Source organism: Pristis pectinata, chromosome 29 (genome assembly GCF_009764475.1).
Source record: "Pristis pectinata isolate sPriPec2 chromosome 29, sPriPec2.1.pri, whole genome shotgun sequence".
Lineage (NCBI taxonomy): Eukaryota > Metazoa > Chordata > Chondrichthyes > Rhinopristiformes > Pristidae > Pristis > Pristis pectinata.
The window spans coordinates 19,373,780-19,386,000 of record NC_067433.1 but is presented as its reverse complement, the minus strand read 5'-3'; the positions used below and the strand labels follow the sequence as shown (position 1 = coordinate 19,386,000).

Below are 12,221 nucleotides of genomic sequence, written 5' to 3'. Positions count from 1 at the left end.
TTATCAAAAAAGCTGAAATCTACAGTTTCTTTTTGGCAACAGGGAATATGGGGTAAAACACAGCCACTCAGGTAGCGTCAGTGGGGAGAGAAGCAGAGTTGACGTTTTGGGTCAAACTAAAAACATACGGAGACAAGCACGTTTAATTTGCAGAGGGGGAGAGGGGAGGAGGTGGATTCTGTGATAGGCTGCAGACCACAGTTGTCAAAATAAACAGTTACTTTATAAACAGCAGGTTATAGAATCATAGAATCGTACAGTAGGGAAACAGGCCATTCAGCCCAACTCGGCTGTGCTGACCAGTGGGCACCCCTCTATATTAATGCAGCTCCCAGCACTTGGCCATAGCCCTCTCTGCCTAAGTGATTCAAGTGCTCATCTAAACACTTCTTAAATGCTGCCAGTGACTCAGATTCAGCTACTCTTTTGAACAGCTCATTCCAGGTACCCCCGACTCTCTGGGTGAAATTGTCCTCCTGATATACCTCCACATCAATGAAAGAGAGAGATGAGAAAAAGTGCAGCTTATCTGAAATTGTTAACAGTCCAGATGGCTGTAAGTTTGCCCAGGTAAAACAGAGGTTCTGTTCCTTGAGCTAAACTTGGGCCACACTGAAAGCAAGGCAGGAGGCCCAGGACGGAGAGTTGAGGGAGACAGTGGGATGGAGAATTAAGTGACAGGAGACTGAAAGCTCAGGCTCCCCCCTTGCATACTGGATGGATCTGGGTTCACTCGTGTAGAAGGAGCACATCTTAATAACCAAGTGCAATGGAGTAAATGGTAAAAAGTATGGGACATGGAGATTGGGTGGGGCAGATCAGCCATGAATTAAGGAGCAGTTTTGAAGAGTTGTCGGATCTACCCCTTCCTTCATTCTTCATGTCCTTTTACTGTCCACCTAACAAAGTATCAGACCATGACTGACAGTTGCTCAATGATCAGCTTGTGCAGAAGGTAGGCAGGGACTTTATACCTCCAGACTTTATGTCCACCAAAGGAAGTCTGGATACCGAGATGGTCCTCGATATCAGAATCCATGCTGGGCTGAGCTCGTCAGCATCACTCCAGGGCTCTATCATGAAGAGTTAAAACTGTTTGTGGGTAAGGATTCTTCCAAAGCATCTTCAAATAAATTGGCAAATTAGTGCCTCGTAAGAAAAGTTGTTTGATAACCCATAAGGTTTTAGTGTTAAGTTCCAGCATTGTGTTAGCCTTTGTCAACCTGTGGATAAAATCAGTGGGTCTGGATGTGGGATATGTCCCTTCAAAGGGAGATCATACAGTTCATGTCGGACAATAACTCAGTGAAAATGGAAAAAACTAGAGATGCTGGAAATCTACAATAAAAACAGAAAATGCTGGAAATACTCAGCAGGAGATTTTCAAGGATGTTGCGGGAACTTGAGGGACTGATTAATGGAGAGAGGTTGAGCAGGTTGGGACATTTTTCATTGGAGCATAGGAGAATGAAGGGTAACCTTATAGAGGTGTATAAAATCATGAGGGGCATGGATAGGGTGAATGCCCGCAGTCTTTTTTCCAGTGTGGGGGAATCAAGAACTAGAGGGCATAGGTTTAAGGTGAGAGGGGAGAGGTTTAATCAGAACCTGAGGGGCAACTTTTTCATGCAGGGAGTGGTCCATATATGGAATGAGCTACCAGAGGAAGTGGTTGAGGCAGGTACATTAACATTTAAAAGGTACTTGGACAGGTACATGGATAGGAAAGGTTTAGAGGGATCTGGGCCAAACACGGGCAAATGGGACTGGTTTAGATGGGAATCTTGGTAGGCATGGACCTGTTGGGCCGAAGGGCCTGTTCTCATGCTGTACGACTCTATGACTCTTAGGTCAGGATACATCTTGGGAAGAATAGCCCTAAAGTTTCAGATTGAAGAGCCTTGGTCAGAACTGGAGGAGACAAACGAAGCTGCAGGAGGGTTTTTCTCTTCCCACAGATGCAGCCTGGCTTGCTGAGTATTTCCAGCATTTTCTATTTTTATCTCAGACAATAATTCTACAGGTTCTGAGTACTCAGGGACTCAAATATGCTGATAAATATCCATACATGTCAAATGCCCAAAGTAAATAATTTCTGCCAGTATTGTGGAATATTTCTAAAAACTAACAAGTTTCACTTCAACCTTTTCAGCAACTGACCTCTGTATTGTGATTGAGCTGAGACAAAAGAGATGATTTTAATTACACTGGGAGGAATCAGGTTCAGTGCCATTTTGTACATCCTACTTGATTCACCTCTCCAGTGACTTCAATGAAATAAAACCAGATACGATGTAAAACACTGTTCAATCCAGTCCTGCCACTTTCCTGCCACCCATTTAGGTTAAAATTCTTCCAAAGTGTAAATACTGTCAAAGAACAGCAATAAGCTGCCATGGCAACCGTTGTACTTGGATTCTGACTTTGATAATTGGCAGTGTAATTGGAAGGAGTGAACCACTCCTGATGATGTAGTGACACATTAACTGTCCTGTGCAGTCACTCGCTTTCTTATTGTCATAGTAACTGTTCATGCAGTTTGGTCACTGATGCCCTCCTGATGGTTTTATTCCACACAGTCCAAGTGATCTAAGTCATACCATGTCCACAGAGATTCAGTCTTTGTATGTATAGTGGTGGCTTTTTCTGTAGCAAAATGAGTTATTTAACAATGATCTTTGGTCCACACCCAGTCTCTTGAGAACCACATTTGCCTATCATGTCAAGCTGGTGAACCTACCGTGTGGGTATGTTATGTAATTGTTGTGGTAGTGGAGACAATCCAAAAATTCACCAGGCTAATTCCTAGGACGAGAGGGTTGTCCTATCACAAGCAGCTAGGGAAATTAGATCTATATTCTCTGGAGTTTAGAAGAACGAAGGGTGATCTTATTGAAGCATAAAAGATCCTTGGGGGACATGACAGGGTAGATATCAAAACCTTTGCTCTAGTGGGTGAACCTCAAATGAAGGGACATAGTTACAAGATCAGGGGCAGTCATTTAAAACTGAGATGAATTCTCTACCCCAGAAGGTTGTGAATGTTGGATCACTGAGGATATTTAATGATGAAGTAGATACATTTTTGAAAGATCAGGGCGATGGGGAACTGGCACAGAAGAGGAGATGAGGCCTGGGGCTGATCAGCCATGATATTGAATGGCAGGACAAGCTTGAGGGGCCAAGTGGCCTACTCCTATTCCTATTATGTTCTTGTGTAACTACATAGGACCATCAGCATTTTGGTTGTTGCAAAACTATGTGAAATTTGTGCACATTTAACTTGGTTAGTGTAAGCATTCATCAATTCAGAATAAATATTTACAAATTGCCATTTTATGGGAATTATTTTAAAATGTGTTTAATCTTCTTGGAACGGCATCATGCGCTGTGCCAATCACACAACCTGAGAGCATTTTGAGAATAAATGCCACCTCCCACACACCAATGCTTCAGTGTTTTGGCACAGGACAGGGTTAAACAAGGAGCATGGGGTGATGTGCGGCAGCAGAGTCACTGAGTTCTGACTGGGGAAGTACGTGACAACTGCCTCTGCAGTAAACACTGAGTTTATTAAAGCTCCCACAAAGTCCTCATATAACTCATTAACAGAGCTGACCCCGTGAGAGCAATTGAACTTGGGACTGGAGAGTTAGCCACGTAGACTCTGCCTGCCAATTCATTATTAAAGATTGTTATTAAAGTCAAGGGGACCCCTTCCACCCCCTCACTGTTCGTTCTGCCTAGTGATGAGAACCTTACTAATTTTGGAATGCAATGCCGTTCTCCAAGTGGCTTGCAAATGTGTAGCAGATTATGTCCTCGACTCTTATCTTTCCAGGCTCCGATCTCATTTTTGTTCTCTTGGAGTAGTTAGCCTGCCCCGAGGATTGACATTGATTGTAATGCCATTTTTGCGGAGCTAATTTGATCATTTTTTGCACTGATTCAAGGGTCACAACCAAGGCAAAGCCTTCTGTTTTAATTTAGATTATTATCACTGAAGAAAAAGCCATCAGTTGCACCCACACCTCTACTTTGAATACCCTCCAGTGTTTTTTTTGCTTGGCATATTCTGCTGTGCTATATGGATAATTGCATATATTTTCAAAATATAAACCTCCTTCAGTGCAAGAAGGCTGGCTGATTAATGCTGCTTCACTGATGTGCTGCTTCATGTTATCACCCTCTGGCTGCCTCTCTGTGTTCTGAAGTAACTGAATCAGGAACAATGGATGAAGACTTGAGTTGGCAGAGACCACATTACTCTAATGCTGATAATGTGCTTCCCTAAATCTTGTCAGCTCTGTCACAATTCCCAGGCTGCTCTGAGGTGGCAACCTGGGGTGAATAAAGTTATAGAACAAGGTAAATCAGCTTAGAAAATTAGTCCTTTGAAAACACAAGCGATCATTTGTAAAAGCACTCCTCAGTACATAATGTGAAATATCTTTGAATTACCAAGAAACATCCCTGGATGTTTATTCTTCTGAAGAAATCATGCATAGACCGAGGTTCTCTCCAAATGAAATATCTATACAAGCAAGACGGTATAAATCTTTATTGGGCAGTTTAGAAGGAACTGGATTCACAGATTCAAAAGGCTATTGGAAACACATGACAAGTCAGGCAGCAATTTTAATGTTTGCCTGATTGGCTGAATGTTGTCAGATTTTCTGGTTTTATTACAAATCCCCAGTAACTGCAGTATTACATGTTTTGACTGAGTTATCTGGATACATTCAGTGCAAACCCACCTGATCCTCTCTGCCATATTATTGTTCTGCCTTATGTTTAATATATATTTCTTGTCTCTAGAATATCTATCTATCCATCTTCACCTGAAATATGTTCAGTAGCTTGGCCTTCCTTGGTAGAGAATTCCACTGATTCACCACCCTCAGAGTTTAGAAAAATAAAAGGAGATCTCATTGAAGCCTCCAAAATTCTGCTGGGGTTTGACAGACTGGAGAAACAAAGGACTGCAGGTTCTGGAATCTGGATGAAAAATGCCATGATGCTGGACGAGCTCAGCAGGCAGGCAGCATCCGTGGAGAAAAGCAGGCGGTCAACGTTTCAGGTCAGGACCCTTCTTCTGGACTGAAGACAGGAAAAGGGGAAGCCCTTGACAGGCTGGTATGCAGGGAGGATGTTTCTCCTGGATGGGGCGGAGGTGTAGAACCAGGATCGACAGTCTCAGGATACAGGGTAAAACATTTAGGACTGAGATGAGGAGAAATTTCTTCTCTTTGACCCAATTTCTCCTCACACAACATCCCCTTCATCCAGAAACTAGTCTGATGAACCCTTGTTGCATGGGTGACCAGAACTGCAGACAGTACTCCAAGTGTGGTCCTCACTATCCTGTATAAGCTTCTTCTTGTACTACTGCAGATCTTATGGTGAAGGTGCTCTCACAGTGTTGTTAGGTAAGGACTTCCAGGAGTCATAGAGTCACGGAGAGATACAGCGTGGAAACAGGCCCTTCAGCCCATCGAATCTGCACTGACCATCAACCGCCCATTACGCTAATCCTACATTCATCCTGCTTTTATTCGCCCCACTTTCTACTTCTAGATGCTACCACTCACCTACATACTTTAAGCCAGTGTCAATCTCACCAAGTTAAGCAGAAATGATGCCTCCAGTGCAGGAACACTGAAGAGGTTACAGCACTCTATCTGACAGCCTGGCTGAGCTGTTAGGGAAATCTATTCTCTTGTATGTTTTCTAAATTCAGCTTTATGCAACAAAATGTGGATCTGAGTAAGGTTTTTGATTTCATCGTCGTCTTGCATCCACCATCCACTCACTGCATACCCACTGGGATGTATTCAAATGCATCAAGCAGCATGTCTGTATATCCACAACCACAGAGCTGAAACAAATTAGTTTGCAGAATGGTGGCTTGCAATTTCATTCAGGTTATCTGTAATGTGCCAACTTTCCAGATGCAGAGTGTGAGGACATATAGAGACCATATTCATATATGTCCAGCAAAATTAAATCGTTTCAAATACATCATACCTTTTGGAAGTGTCTGCTTACTAACTTGGGAAGGCAGCAGTCAGCAGAGGACAGTGATGCTTTATTTATAGCTGTTAGAACTGCATACTGGCAAACAGATTAATATTTTGTTAATGTATCTTCTGATTGGCAGAGTCTTTCTGGCAAAGTTCATAAGATAATGATAATGGTGTAATGCTTGGTCTGAAAGCTGTTCATATAGGCATGAAGTAAACACAGAAATCACATTAAAGTAATCCATGCAGCTGGAAATAAACTACTGGAAGAACTCAGCTGGTCAGTTAGCACCTGTGGAGGCAAAAGGGATTTTTGACATTTCAGGTTGCAGGACGTGGGGCAGGGTGGGGGAGCAAGGTGGAAGGGAGAGGAACGGTAGCCAGTAAATAGAAGTGCAGGGGAGGGGTGAGACAGGAGCTGGGAGGTGATAGGTGGAACCAGATGAGGAGGAGAATGATGGGCAGGTGGGGGAGGAACAGAAAGGGTGAACAAAGGGAGAGAGAGCCTGGGTGGACAGGTTGGAGACCTCTTCCCGCCCAGTCCTATTGCAGGGTCTCAACCCAAAACATCGACACATCCCTTTTGCCTCCACAGATACTGACTGACCCGCTGCATTCCTCCAGCAGTTTAGATTTTGTTCCAGATTCCAGTATCTGCAGTCTCTTGTTTTTCTATTACAGGCATCTATTCATAAGAATAGCTCTGTCATTTTATGTCAGTTATTAAGTGCAATTCTGGTTAAATTAAGCTTACTATTTACAGTAGTCTGAGTCATTTAACCATGGACGGATAAAATTGCAACAGAACCATCAATGAAAACAAATAAATAACCTGTGTCGTTTAAAATGCTACATTCACTTCATGTATAGGGAGTTATGCCTTAAGGTTACGGAGATTGGAATTGAGTACTTACATGATCCATTTTACATGATTTTCAGCTAATGTTGATATGTAGACAAAAAATTGTTGGCTTCTAAGTTTAATATGTTTCTTCATCCTCCATTAATCCTTGATTTTCCTTTGTTTCTTTGTGCCTCTCATCTTTTGCAATCTGTCTTCCATCAGCACTAAATTGTGTTTTTTTCCTTTTCAGACTCCAGCTGTACTGATGAGTTTATTCCTGGCAGCTGGGAGATCAAATTAAGTGAGTGATACCCAACACATATGAAGTGATAAAGTGTAAGTACACAGTTAATGGCAAGACCCTTAACAGTGCTGATGTACAGAGGGACCTTGGGGTCCAAGTCCATAGCTCCCCGAAAGTGGCTGCACAGGCTGATAGGGTGGTAAAGAAGGTGTCTGGCCTTTATTAGTCAAGGCATTGAGTTCAAGAGTCGGGAAGTGATGTTGCAGCTTTGAGTTTTATAAACTCTAGTTAGGCTGCATCTGGAGTATTGCATTCAATGCTGGTCGCCCCATTACAGGAAGGATGTGGAGGCTTTGGAGAGGGTGCAGAAGAGGTTTATCAGGATGCTGCCTGGATTAGAGGGCACATGGTATAAGGTGCCATGGACAAGCTTGGGTTGTTTTCTCTGGAGCAGCGGTTTATAAGATTATGAGAGGCATGGATAGAGTAGACAGCCAGTATATTTTCCCCAGGGTCAAAATGTCAAATACTAGAGGGCATAGATTTAAGCTGAGAGGGGGGATGTTCAAGGGAGATGTGTGGGCAAGTTTTTTACACAGAGTGGTGGGTGCCTGGAATGTGCTGCCGGGGGTGGTGGTGGAGGCTATACGATAGAGGTGTTTAAGAGGCTCTTAGATAGGTGCATGAATGTGCAGAGAATAGAGGGAAATGAACATTATGTAGGCAGAAGGGATGAGCTTAGTCAGGCATTTAATTACTAGTTTAATTAGTTCAACACAACATCGTGGGCCGAAGGACCTGTTCCTGTGCTGTACTGTTCTATGTCCTATGTAAGTGTGCAGGCTTCCTTGCATCTCTGATACTTGTGCAATGTTAGATTGACTGCTAAATAATCTATACACACCATTTGGTCATCTCAAATCAATTGTGCAAATATATTTCTATCTTAAGCAGCCCTAGAACAGAAGTCAAGATACTGCCTGGCTGCAAAGGCACGAGCAGATCTGTTCTGATCCCACAAAAACTGTTGTCTGTAAAGCGGTGTGTGTTCCTGAAGCAAACAAACAAACTGCTGGAGGAACTCAACAGGTCAAGCAGCATCAGTGGAGGCAAAGGGATAGTTGATCTTTCGGGTCTCGAACCAAAAAGTCCTTCACCTTGCCTCCACAGATGCTGCCTGACCCGCTGAGTTCCTCCAGCACTCTGTCGTTTTGCTCCAGATTACAGCAGCTGCTGTCTCTCGTGTCTCTGCGTTATAGAAAAATGGGACTCAACAAACTTCTGTTAATCTGTTGCTAATGCAAAAGGAGGTCTTCAATAAATATTTTAGGAACAAGTCCATGAAATCCAATCAAGCCCATCTATCTGACAAATCAAGCAACCACCGTGCCATATTTTTCAATGCTATCAATAACTCATGGAATTAAGTTTCAAACCTTGTTGTACTGTTTGTAACAACAGCCTTCCCTGGCAGCTAATTCCAGAGCCTATATTAACTTTTGGGTGGCAAACATCCATCAGACTCCTTGCCTTGTGTTTTGCTATGGGGTACGACTAGTCCGCTGGCAGCAGAACGCAAAGCTTATTAAGGATCTAGTCCTCCACTAATACAAGCCCTGCCACTGACGGACAGAAACATACTAAACAAGCACAGGATAGTTGATGCTGCTTAACACCTAAAAAATAATTTTTTATGTTAAATATCAAATCTCACAGAACTAATAAATTGCACTTGAAGCATGAGGGATGATATTGAAAGAAAAGGATATTCATGTATGGAAATTTTTTCTTTCTCTTTACAACCCAAGGGAATTCTATTACATTCTTGCTTTTATTGAAAAAAATAATTCTCTGACTAAATCTAAAATAAAAATCTGTTTTGTCGTTGTCGCAGTTGAGAACTACACTGCAGTAGAACTGCCCAAACTGGATCCACCTCAGAAAATGATGGGATCATTGATTCTTCCTTTGCTTGGACGTAAGTATAATTTACTGAGAAAAATTATATTGCATCATTGCTAAAGGTATTAAACAGAATTGATGTGTGATCCTATCAGTTTGAATTTAATAGAAACCGCAACAGACATCGTGGAGAGAAATTCACAGGACTGGCTCAGTGTGAGAGATGAACTGATCTGGGAGTTAATTAATCTCAGGCCCTTTATGCCAAATGGATAAGACTTAAATTATTTTTTTTTAAAAGTTGGCTTTTTCATTGGTTCAGTGGACAACACTCCCTAGACTTACATAAACTGCAGCACATCAATGGAACTCAGCTCCAAACCTGAAGCAACCAGAACTGAGGGAAGGTTAGCCTCAGTTTCCTTCAGTCCAAGAAGGAAGAACTGAAGCTGTAATCTACAGGGTTCTTTGCATAAACTTGTGGGTTATGAACTGAACAAGGTTCAACATCAGCGTGACTGTTTATCCCAAAGGTCTCTCCAGACTGGTTTGGCAAGCTGTATGCCAGAGAGCAGTCGGTCATCTGGCTGTGTACTTAACAAAGTAGCAGCCTTAAAGCTACAAACACCTACTAACAGCTGGAACTAAGTAGGCTGCAGAGATAAACTAGGATCCTCTCATTCAACCATTCGTCTAGTGGAGAATGTTTGTTATGATACTGGAGAGCCATACTGTTTGTCCAGTTGTGGTTCCCACCACAGTGGAATAGCCTGATATAATTCACCAGGGACTAGAAGTAGAAAGGCAACCAGTGAAGCTGAACTGACCTCGGGAAAGGGGGAGGAATGGTTATAAATAAGTAAATAAATAAATATGATTTATATCATCCAATGAGATCCTACCAGATCCACAAAAGAGTGAAAAGTGAAAAGGATGATACTCTGTGAGCTTCACACGAGCAAGGAATTTCATTGCACCCTGGTGTAGCTGACAATAAACTAAACTAATATTGATGGTCTGCCTTACATGCTGGGAGTCTTTAGGCAGAGGTATTAATTACTAGCATCTCAACATGTGGAAAGAAAAATTGTGAATGCTCAACATGGAAGTTCTGTAAACTTAAAATAGGCCTTGTTTTTGTTCTTTCTTGGGATCTGAGTATCACTGGCGAGGTCAGAGTTTATCGTCTAGCACTGACTGCCATTAGGTAACTGAGGGTGAACCCACTTGAATTGCTGCAGTCGTGGCTGATAGTTCTGCCGCAGAGTTGTTAGACAAGAACTGCAGGATTGGAGGCAAAGTCGATAAAGAAATTCAAATATATTTCCAAGTCAGGGTGGTGGTTGATTGAAGGGGAACTGAAGATGGTAGCTTTCCTATCTGACTGCCTTCATTGTCTTCTGGGCAGTAGAAGTCATGGGTTTAGGAGGTGCTGTCAAGGAAGCATGGGTGCAGTACTGAATTGCATTTAGAAAAGATACATGATGCAGCTTTGGTGTAGGGAGCATATGTTTTGTGTGGTGTATGGGTTGCTTCATTCTGGATGGTGTTGCTGAGTGCTCTTATTCAGGCAAATGGAGAATATTCCATGTTCTTAGCAATGCCTTGTAAATGATTAATAGGCATTGATTGGATTAGATGAGATGAGTTTAGTTTATTGTCATATACACCAGGATGCAAGGAAATTCCTTGTTCACACAAAGCCCACAGAGTAAACAGTGTACGGGTAATAATAAACACAAATACAACAATACAACAATGGGCACTAAATAACAGAATGGTGCAAAGACTGTAGTGCACTCTGAAAGTAGTGCAAAAAGAAATGCTAAAGTGACAATAACGGAGTGACTGAGAGAGGGAGAGTCCAAGAACGTGGCAGTACCACCGGGGAGGGGGTGTGACAGGGGTGGTTGGTTCAGGAGTCTGACAGCAGTGGGGAAGAAGCTGTTCTGAAGTCTGGACGTCCAGGCTTTCAGGCTCCTGTATCTTCTCCCAGAAGGTAGGGAATGGCCAGGGGTGGCAGGCACCTTGACGATACAACTCGCCTTCCTGAAGCAATGCACTATAAGGTGGACTGGGTGGAAGGAAGTGAGGAGCCTGTGACGGACTGGGCAGTGTTTACCGCTCTCTGCAGGTTCCGTCGGTCCTGAGCAGAGCAGTTGCCGTCCCAGGCTGGGATGTAACCTGTCAAAATACTTTCTACAGCACATCTGTAGAAGTTCAAGAGAATCGTTGTGGACACACTGAATCTTCTTAGATACCTACGAAAATAAATACACCAATGCACTTTCTTGATCAGTGTGGAGGGACCAGGCGAGGTTGCTGGTGATATGGATGCCGAGGAACCTGAAGCTGTCGACCATCTCTACTGCAGATCCGTTGATGAGGACAAGGTTGTGTTCACCCCTCACCCCGCCACTTCCTTAGGTCAACAAACAACTCTTTTGTCCTGCTGATGTTAAGGGCTAGGTTATTGTCCTGACACCACAACACAAGGTTTGCGATCTCCTTTCTTTACTTCATCTCATCATTGTTGTTGATCCGGCTGACAACAGCGGTGTCACCAACACACTTAAAGATCAGTTTGGCACTGTATCTGGCACACAGTCATGGGTATGCGGGGTGTAGAGCAGGGGACTGAGCACGCAACCCTATGTGATCATGTAGGTCATTCACAACCAAATAACCAGCGTCTGATCGCTATCTGACATACCAATGAGGAAAACACACCGTCGCTCAATTTTACACTTACTGCAGCTAACACCAGATAATAGAGGATAGCATTGAGATGTACATGTGGTGAGACATGAGTTGTCTGCAGGCAGGGTAAGGGCCGAGAAGAGACAGGTGCCAGCTTGCTGGAGGATGCATGTGTGCATGAGTACTGGTGCTGAGCACTCCGGCGAGCACTTTGATGGGGTAGTCCACTGAAGAACGCCGATGGTTTGCGCAATGAACTGCTGGTTGCAATGGGATGAAAGACTCTCAAACATTCTGCTTTCGGCGCCAAGGAGCATGTGGGAACCTGACCAACAGCACATGGTTTTCTGCCGAGCTGAGAGTCCATCGTTTCTCCCATGGAAATGGGGGACAACTCCATTTACTTACTTGTGGATCCGACCATGAGGCAGAGTCTGATTGGCTGACACAGCATCTTCCATTGCACCTCAATCAGCATCCACCCACTGCAGAGAAACCTCTGACAGCT

The 12,221-nt window shown here is 43.3% G+C and overlaps 1 long non-coding RNA gene across 1 annotated transcript in view; it reads left to right on the top strand.

Moving 5' to 3' along the window:
* LOC127584427 (uncharacterized) overlaps positions 1-9,046 on the top strand; it is a 33,784-nt gene extending 24,738 nt beyond the window's left edge. The window contains exons 2-3 of the long non-coding RNA XR_007958384.1: positions 7,118-7,203; positions 9,006-9,046. This is a non-coding gene — a long non-coding RNA (uncharacterized LOC127584427). The remainder of the gene's footprint in view (positions 1-7,117; positions 7,204-9,005) is intronic.
* Positions 9,047-12,221: the final 3,175 nt, after the last annotated feature.